We start from the raw sequence: 9298 nt of genomic DNA, 5'->3' as shown, positions 1-9298 counted from the left end.
GGCCTGGGGGGAGCAGCACACACTGCAGCACTCTCCATACTCTCCGCACAGTAGAAGAAAGGTTCCAGGTTCCTTTGGCTGCCTGTCAAAATACATATTAAACACCAAGTTAACTCAACAAACACATAATATAAGGTGGCAGAGCGTTCAACCTGTAAGATGCCACAACCTGTAAGATGCCTGAGGTATGCTAGGGACCAACGCTTAAAAACACCTGCAAATGCAAGTAAAAGAAACACTGGAAAAGAACACTTCTGGTCAAACCATTTCCCACACTCAACACAAATGTCTCAGAAGCAGTGAATTACGTTCAAAAAAATTCCCACACTCAGCACATGAATACGGCTTCTCACCAGTGTTAGATCTCTCATGTATGATAAGGTTTCCTTTCTCTCCAAAACATTTCCCACACACAGCACATGAATAGGGCTTCTAACCAGTGTGAGATCTCTCGTGTATGACAAGGTTTGCTTTCTGTGTACAACATTTCCCACACTCAGCAGATCAAAATGGCTTCTCACCAGTGTGAGCTCTTTCAAGTTTGACAAGGCTTCCTTTCTCTCCAAAACATTTCCCACACTCAGCACATGAATAGGGCTTCTCACTAGTGTGACATCTCTCATGTATGACAAGGCTTCCTTTCTGCCCAAAACATTTCCCACACTCAGCAGAAGAAAAGGGCTTCTCACCAGTGTGTGTTCTCTCATGTATGACAAGACTTCCTCTCTCTCCAAAGCATTTCCCACATTCAGCACATGAAAAGGGCTTCTCAGCAGTGTGAGATCGCTCATGTTTGACAAGGCTTCCTCTTTCTCGTAAACATTTCCCACACTCAGCACATGAATAGGGCTTCTCACCAGTGTGACATCTCTCATGTATGACAAGGCTTCCTTTCTGCCCAAAACATTTCCCACACTCAGCACATGAATAGGGCTGCTCAACAGTGTGACATCTCTCATGTATGACAAGACTTCCTCTCTCTCCAAAGCATTTCCCACACTCAGCACATGAATAGGGCTGCTCACCAGTGTGACATCTCTAATGTATGACAAGACTTCCTCTCTCTCCAAAGCATTTCCCACACTCAGCACATGAATAGGGCTGCTCACCAGTGTGACATCTCTCATGTATGACAAGACTTCCTCTCTCCCCAAAACATTTCCCACACTCAGCAGAAGACACTGACTTCTTACCAGTGTGTGTTCTTTCATGTATGACAAGACTTCCTCTCTCCCCAAAACATTTCCCACACTCAGCAGAAGAAAAGGGCTTCTCACCAGTGTGTGTTCTCTCATGTATGACAAGACTTCCTCTCTCTCCAAAGCATTTCCCACATTCAGCACATGAAAAGGGCTTCTCACCAGTGTGTGTTCTCTCATGTCTGACAATGTGTCTTTTCTTCTCAAAACTTTTCCCACACTCAGAACATGAATATGGCTTCTCACCTGTGTGAGATCTCTCACGTATGCCAAGGTTTCTTTCATGTCTAAAACATTTCCCACACTCAGCCCACGAAAATGGCTTCTCACCTGTGTGGTATCTCTCATGTTTGACAAGACTTCCTTTCTCTCCAAAACATTTCCCACACTCACCACATGAATAAGGCTTCTCACCTGTGTGAGAATTCGCATGTTTGACAAGACTTCCTCTCTCCCCAAAACATTTCCCACACTCAGCAGAAGAAAAGGGCTTCTCACCAGTGTGTGTTCTCTCATGTCTGACAAGGTGTCCTTTATGCCCAAAACTTTTCCGCTTCTCACCTGTGTGAGATCTCTCGTGTATGACAAGGCCTCTTTTCTCTCCAAAACATTTCCCACACTCAGCACATGAATAGCGCTTCTCACCAGTGTGAGATCTCTCATGGTTGACAAGGCTTCCTTCCTGCCCAAAACATTTCCCACACTCACCACACGAAAATGGCCTTTCACCAGTGTGAGATCTCTCATGCCTGACAAGATGTGATTTCCATACAAAACATTTGCCACATGTGGACCAGGAATGAGACCCTCCAGCAGGGGGAGAGCTGTGCTGGGTATGGGGCCCTTCAGGGTTAGACAGGTGAGGGGAGTCTGGGAGAATATTTTTGTTAACCAGTATATCTGCAGGAGACTCTTGTCCAATGACATCATCTTCCGTTGTACATTCTGTGGAGACAGAGAGACTAGTCTCTTAGAGGTTCCTGATGCCTGGACTCTGCCCTGTTTTGCTCTCTGTAACAGTTTTCTCCTCTTTATTTGTCCTCATCATGTCACCCTCCTCCACAGACTGCTGTACACTCCTCACATATTTCTCCTCTTTTTCCTCTTTACTTGTCCTCATGTCACCTTCCTCCACAGACTGCTCATCACTCCTCACATACATCTCTTCACAGAACAGGTATGCAGTGACGGGTTCACTGAACAGTACAGGTATGCAGTGGTGGGTTCAACTGTTCTGTTCAGTGAACCCGCCACTGCATACCTGTTCTGTTTAGTGAACACGCCACTGCATACCTGTTCTGTGAACCCACCACTGCATACCTGTACTGTTCAGTGAACCAGCCACTGCATACCTGTTCTGTTTAGTGAACCCGCCACTGTATACCTGTTCTGTTCATTGAACCCGCCACTGCATACCTGTTCTGTTCAGTGAATCCGCCACTGCATACCTGTTCTGTGAACCCACCACTGCATAACTGTACTGTTCAGTGAACCCGCCACTGCATACCTGTTCTGTTCATTGAACCATATGTGCTGTAAAGCCACCAAAACCTGAACTCTCGCCATGGTGCGTGCACCAGTCCAGCACGGCCGTCACTACACAAACAGCTGTTTGCGTTGCTTTACATGGTGAGTTTGGTGTGTCGGTGTGAAACAGTACCTTAATTACACTACCTGATTGATGTATACACATGCAATATGTTTTAAAGCACTTTAGGCCTGTCATTTAGCATTCAATGTGATTTCTGCCCTTAAAACGCTGCTTGTCGTCATATCCAGATTTTTCCCGGTGACTGTTGGCGTGTATCCCACTGCGCCATGCCCCCCTCCAGGTGTTACACCCCTTGAAACATCTTTTCCATCACTTTTGTGGCCAGCATAATTTTTTTTTTTTTTCAAAGTTCGCATCCCCATTGAAGTCTATAGCAGTCCGCGAACTTTAACGCGAAACGAAACTTCCGTGGAAGTTTGAGAACCCGTTTTGCAAACCTAAAATCGGAGGTTCGGCACATCTCTATTAATAACAGGTAACATTCTCACAATATGCTATTCTTTGGTGTGAGATCCTAGGTCTCAACACATGTCAACTATTCTAGAATATAATAGTATCAACACATCAATATACTAGTGTTAGGTGTGAGGTCCTTGGTCTCAAGACCTGTGAACTAGTCTAGTGGATAACCGTAGCAACACAGCAATCTACTAGTATTAGTTCTGACTTCTTTGGTCTCAACACTTGGGAAGTACTATAGTACTGAACCTTTTTTTACGCTATGAAAGTTTGTATATCTTTTTATCAGTACTCCATGTAATCAATGTATGATGTATTTTATATTCATTGTTCGGTATATTGGCAATCCACACATAGTAAAGAAATGCAATATGCTAAAATGTTTCTCTTTGAATTTTTTTATTATTAACAATGTACTATTAACAAATAGCATCAAAATTCTTAATTTTTTTTTATTACTTATGCATATCACATTCACAATGTCTTTAGGTCCCGTATGAACTGTACAAGTAAAATTAAGGTTCACAGTACAAATAATATATTACAGTATGTGTTCATTGTACAGTTAATAATCCCTGCTTCTATATCTGTGTCCTTAACAGTTTCATTACTGTATGAAGGGGTTGCATTTGTAATAAACTTTAAGTATTTCCCTTTTTTTTTTTTTTTAAGAAACTAACACTTCTATATGTTTAATAAAAAAAAGGTAAAAAATATGTTTCTTAAAGAGAGAAATAATGCTCAAACATTCCACCATTGTCAGCTTCAATGTGCATGACCTAGTATTTATCTGCATGATATCACTTATATGTTAATTATACACATTTTAATGTTGGGATTACCCGTGAATTGTGAACCGGAAATTTTAACAATGTCAAATATACTTATTAAAGGAGATGGCCGACTCTGTTTCCTATAGAGCCTTCATACTGCTCTCCTGATTCCCTTTTTTCAGTGCTTTCTGAACTGTTAGCAGCTTTTTGGACAAATTGATTCAAAAAAGTCTTTACCCTTCTGAATGAGGATTCTATATTTTTCATTGTGCTCTACAGCTCCTGAAGAAGGGTGGACATGTATTGTGCATGCGTAGGCACACTTTCTTGAACACTAAATCCAGTGTAGTATGGAGCCTAGCGTCTTTTGTAGGACACGGCTCCACAAGACTTCTAAATATACTTGTTTGAAGTGTGTACACCTGGGTGGAAATGAGCAAGTACAGGATACAAAACAACTAGAGAAGATACAGAAGGTGGTATAAGCTCCATAGCCTTCCCTCTCCTTACCTCGAAAATTCACCTCCAATGTGTAACAAAATTTGTCTACTATTTTCTTTTAACAATTTTTATATGCTTCCCAATTGTATTTTTTACATCGGATTATTTTGAATGCTGATGTCTAAATAATCTTCTACGTACACATTTTCATGTTTTGTAAATTTACCTTCTGTGAGATTACAGCTTTTGCAGATTATCAAAAGTGCCTTGACCAAGGAACTATTTCGATATTGTTAGCTAACCGGTTGTTTGTTTTGCATTTACAATACATATTGTGTGCTTTACAACATCTAAATTAACATATTTAAATCATTTTGGGACTGAGTTTCCTAATGATTATTTTATTGTCTCTCAGTTTGAAACATATTTCTTATTGGTTTTTGTGTGGACCTAATAAACATTGTATGTTTGATTTGCATACTGTATGTGGTATTATTCTAATTTTCACCAATATGTTTATAGAAAAACTGTTAACACTTTCAAAACCTTCATAAAACATATAACTTAGTAATGTACTAAAATACTATCACTGTTAAACGGTGCGTTTCTAAAAATGTTACACTTGTGATTTTATGCACAGCAATGAATAAGATAACCTTTCCAACTTGTTTTTTTACACTTTAACAGAATGTTATACATTGTAACTTTAATAATCTACACCAATGACAATGTCAATAATCAAAAGTAGAACATTTTCTAATAAGTACAGACTCAGTATACCCATCGTTGAACAGTGTTTATCTTCGATGCAGTGATATTGATAATATACACACATTACTGTCAATGTAAGTAACAAGCCAATAGCACACCTATTGCAGTGACGGCTAACCTCGGCACTCCAGCTGTGGTGGAACTACAAGTCCCATGAGGCATTGCAATACTCTTACAGCTGTCAGCATCAATCGGGGAGTCAGAGGCATGATGTGATTTGTAGTTTTGTCACAGCTGGAGTGCCAAGGTTAGCCATCACTGACCTATTGAAGCTACTTATTGTTGTATTTGAACCACACTATTTTTCGGCTTTACATCTTATGTTAATGGCTGCTTTACTCAGCTTGGAAATTGTACAAAGAATGTATTAAAACACCATGTAGCCTAATTATTGTTTTGTTTGAAAGCTGAAATACAGAAATACTATATAGTGCATGAATGACCATTGTCATCACTTTAGGTATCTGAATACAATCATCTATTTTTTATTGGTAGGCCCTGATTATGTCTCTGTTCTTAAAGTGAAGGTTCTGGTACTATCCCCAAACATTAAAAATTCCCATCTGTTTACCTTTTGCTTCTTACAGCACCTTGGAAGGGAGGAGGTGCCCTCGCCGCAGCTCTACAGGCTCCGCAGGCTCCTGGTGGTATCCGGTGGAGCGCCTGACCTGGACAGGCCTGCGGCCATGTAGGGCTTCTTATGCGCTCAAAATTGAGACTCACGTCGTCGCGCTGACGTCATCGTATGTCCTCCGTGCTGTACTGTGCAGGCAAAGAAGTACTGAGCCTCCACAGTAAAGACTGTAGGACATCCTATGACGTTGGTGCGCCGCCGTGATGCGCATATTGGAATGCACCAGAAGCTGGACCTGGTCCCTTGCCTGGCCAGGTCAGGCGCTCCAACGGAAAACAACTGCAACTTGTGGATCGGCGACAATTTACTAATGTTATATAGAATTGCTTCCAGTTGAATCTGTACCGGACATGTTGTAATTTATTGTTTTTTAAATACAATGATAATGTAAACCGCAAATTAGTGTTGGTGTGTATAATGTCTTGCACTTCAACACAGGTTCACCTTCATAATTGTACATGTACTATTGCCATTGAACACTATGATAGTTTACATAAATTGTGTCTTTCTAACAGCCTAATCTACGTCGATCGGAAGCACTGGTAATTCTATGCTTGTCCGATCAAACGATGCAGGAATTCTATGCACCATATTTGCAATGCGGACGATAAAATTAGCTGCACGAACATGTGTGTTTGGTGAGGTGCTAATCCAAGTAGAGGCTCAATTACATGGTTGAATAAGTACTATTGAATGAAGGATTTCTGCTTTGCATAAATTCTCTTTTTATTTGTTAACAATGGATCCGCTCATGTCTACATTTATAAAATATGGAGTCTCACCTTTGTACTGGCGACCTGCCAAATATTGATCAAGCCCACTGAAGTTAATACTGTACTTGCTAGGAATAAGGGAGAACAATCTGGACTGGCGTGGGGTCGTGTTGTGACGTGATAAAGTTGGTACATAAACTGTTTGAGTGATGCCTGTATGCAGAGTTGTAGTCATTATTTCTAATGTTGGTGAAATTTGCGTTTCATGGTCTGTCTTGTAATTTTTATTTATAGTATAAACAAACCAACATCCTAAAAGAACACTTACACATGTTTATCTACTGTGCCTAGTACACTATTAACAAACCTGTTTTCCTTTTGTTATTTTTAGAAAGTAAATATAAATGTTTCGTTTATTTTTTGTTCTTAAAGATTAATGAGTTAGACATGAAGTGAGTACAGTGTTTTAATAACTTCAAAAAAATTATTTTTTTTAAAGATATGTACTTCTGTAAGGACAATTTGTAGTCGTTTGGTGTTACATAATTTTAGATTTTTAACATTGATTATCAAACTGTACTTACTTCCTGTCTGATTGTGCCATTGTTAAATCTGATATGTTACTTGTTTTTTAAAGGGATCCTGTAGTGTGGTCTGGTTCAAAATTAGTTAAACTTACACGGTTCTTCAAACGGTCCCCCGTAGACATCCTGTGACTGCGCATCCACTCACCGGTGATCCAGCCACGCATGCATGTTTTCTTCTTGAATTTCACACTTTAAAGTGTGAAACTCACTGCGCATGCATTGCCATGGCCTCAATCCCACTGATGTCACCAGGAGCATACTGTGCAAGGCCAGTACGGTCTTTGTCTGGCTAGTACGCTCCTGGTGACATCAACAGGATTGAGGAAATGACAATGTAGGGTAAATGTGTTTCATAGATCAAAGTATGAAATTCAAGAAGTGAACCGGAGGCGTTGACGGAGCATCGGTGAGTGGCTGCACAGGCATGTGATGTGTGTGGAGTACAGTTTGAATCACCGTGGTACGTTCTACTCAATTTCCCCCAATACCCTACAGTTTCCTTTTTTTCCAAAAAAAATGTAATAATCGATATTTTTGAACTTGCTATGCACTGTATATGCACATGGATATCAATTTTTTTCACTATTCTGTTCACATAATCTTGCAGTGTTTTATTAACAAATGTTTAATAAACAAATCAAAATGTAGATGAATCGTTTATTAAAACTCAGCATTTTTTTAAAAATAAAGTTGGATAGTTCGGGCTTCAGGGAATGTTTTTACAGCACTGTCCGACTGCAATTTTAATGTTCAACATATCAAGCAGAAAAATAACAAGTGTACAATATGTACTGTATGATAATGTATGCTCATGAAGCCTATCTTCTTATTACCGATGACATTGATAAGTAAACTGAGCAATGTACACTACTAGATATTTTTCCCTGCACTGTCAAAATACAGTATTTAGTACACTTTATGCATGCACCTGTGCTGATCAAAACATGTTTAAGGTTGATCTGTAACATTTATGTAATGTATACAAAAGTACATAAATCTACAAGTTTAGCTTAATAACAGCGCTACACTTCAAATCTTTTTTCTCAATTCTCTTGTACTTTTATAAGCCAACGTCACATACAACAAAAGTTACGTTGTGAGTTGGTGTTCTAAATGTTTCCAACGTCTATAATTATAAAATTGTAACGTGCACAATCTATAAACTTAAAATGACTAAACTAAAAAAAAAAAAAAAACATTGTCATTGAAAAGTTCCAATGAAAAAATGTGTGTATCTTTACTCACCATATTTTTTTTTGAGAATCTTGACTTGATTCTCAATGATTTTATTTTGCTTATCTAACAATAGAGTAACGTTATCCAGTACGAGTTCAATGAACTCATACACTGTTTTAGAGTTTCTCAAAATTTGTTCCATTAGACAACGGTCTTCATTACCTTCCTCGAACAAACGTGGGTCAAGCAATGGTTCGCTAATGGAACTGGTTGTTTTTGATTGTGATGTACCACAACACTCTGGCACTGCATCTACCTTCAAATTTGAAGTATTGCCATCTGCGACATTTTCACATTGATTTTCAGAATCACCAAGAAATTTTACGGGTACGTTTTCTGTGATTTCTAGGTTTGCAATATTTTCAAATTGTACGCAACTCAATGTTTGTTTATCAACTTCGGGGTTCTTTCTGTGGCTTATTTCTTGAATGGAACTGTTATTGTGTGTACATTCTTTCAAGTTACATGGTGTACGTGTGCATATTTTGTCATTTGCCTCCATGTTTGCTTTTGTCTCCCTTTTTTTTTTTTTCTCTTCCCCTTTGTGAATAGATTTCACATTTTCATGTACCATTTTATTATCCACCGTTTTGCCTTTCTTCTTTCCAAAGGTTACTGAGGGAGGATACACAAAATCTGTGTAAGACGCAAAATTTGTGGTACATGATCTTCTTGGGCGCGTTTTTAAGATCTTGTTAGGAACTATCTTCCTCTCATGGTCAATAACTTCATTGATTTTCCTTTTATTTTTTATTGTGGCCCTTTCTTGATCTAATTCTACACCACTATTTGAAGCTGTTTTAGTACTTTCATTAGCGGCATTGACTGTACCATCATTGTAATCTTTCTTCTGTCTACTACCTAGTTTTGTACTGTCATCTACATTATTGAATGCGACATTTTTAACCTTACTTTTAGTTTTCGGTTTTGTGT

General features: G+C 39.0%; 1 pseudogene; it reads right to left on the bottom strand.

Moving 5' to 3' along the window:
- Window positions 1-276: 276 nt before the first annotated feature.
- LOC137504641 (zinc finger protein 84-like) lies at window positions 277-2361 on the bottom strand (annotated as a pseudogene).
- Window positions 2362-9298: the final 6937 nt, after the last annotated feature.

This window comes from Hyperolius riggenbachi, chromosome 4 (genome assembly GCF_040937935.1).
Source record: "Hyperolius riggenbachi isolate aHypRig1 chromosome 4, aHypRig1.pri, whole genome shotgun sequence".
In the NCBI taxonomy this organism is placed as follows: Eukaryota; Metazoa; Chordata; class Amphibia; order Anura; family Hyperoliidae; genus Hyperolius; species Hyperolius riggenbachi.
The sequence above is the reverse complement of the archived record's forward strand: the minus strand, read 5'-3'. Positions and strand labels throughout refer to the sequence as shown.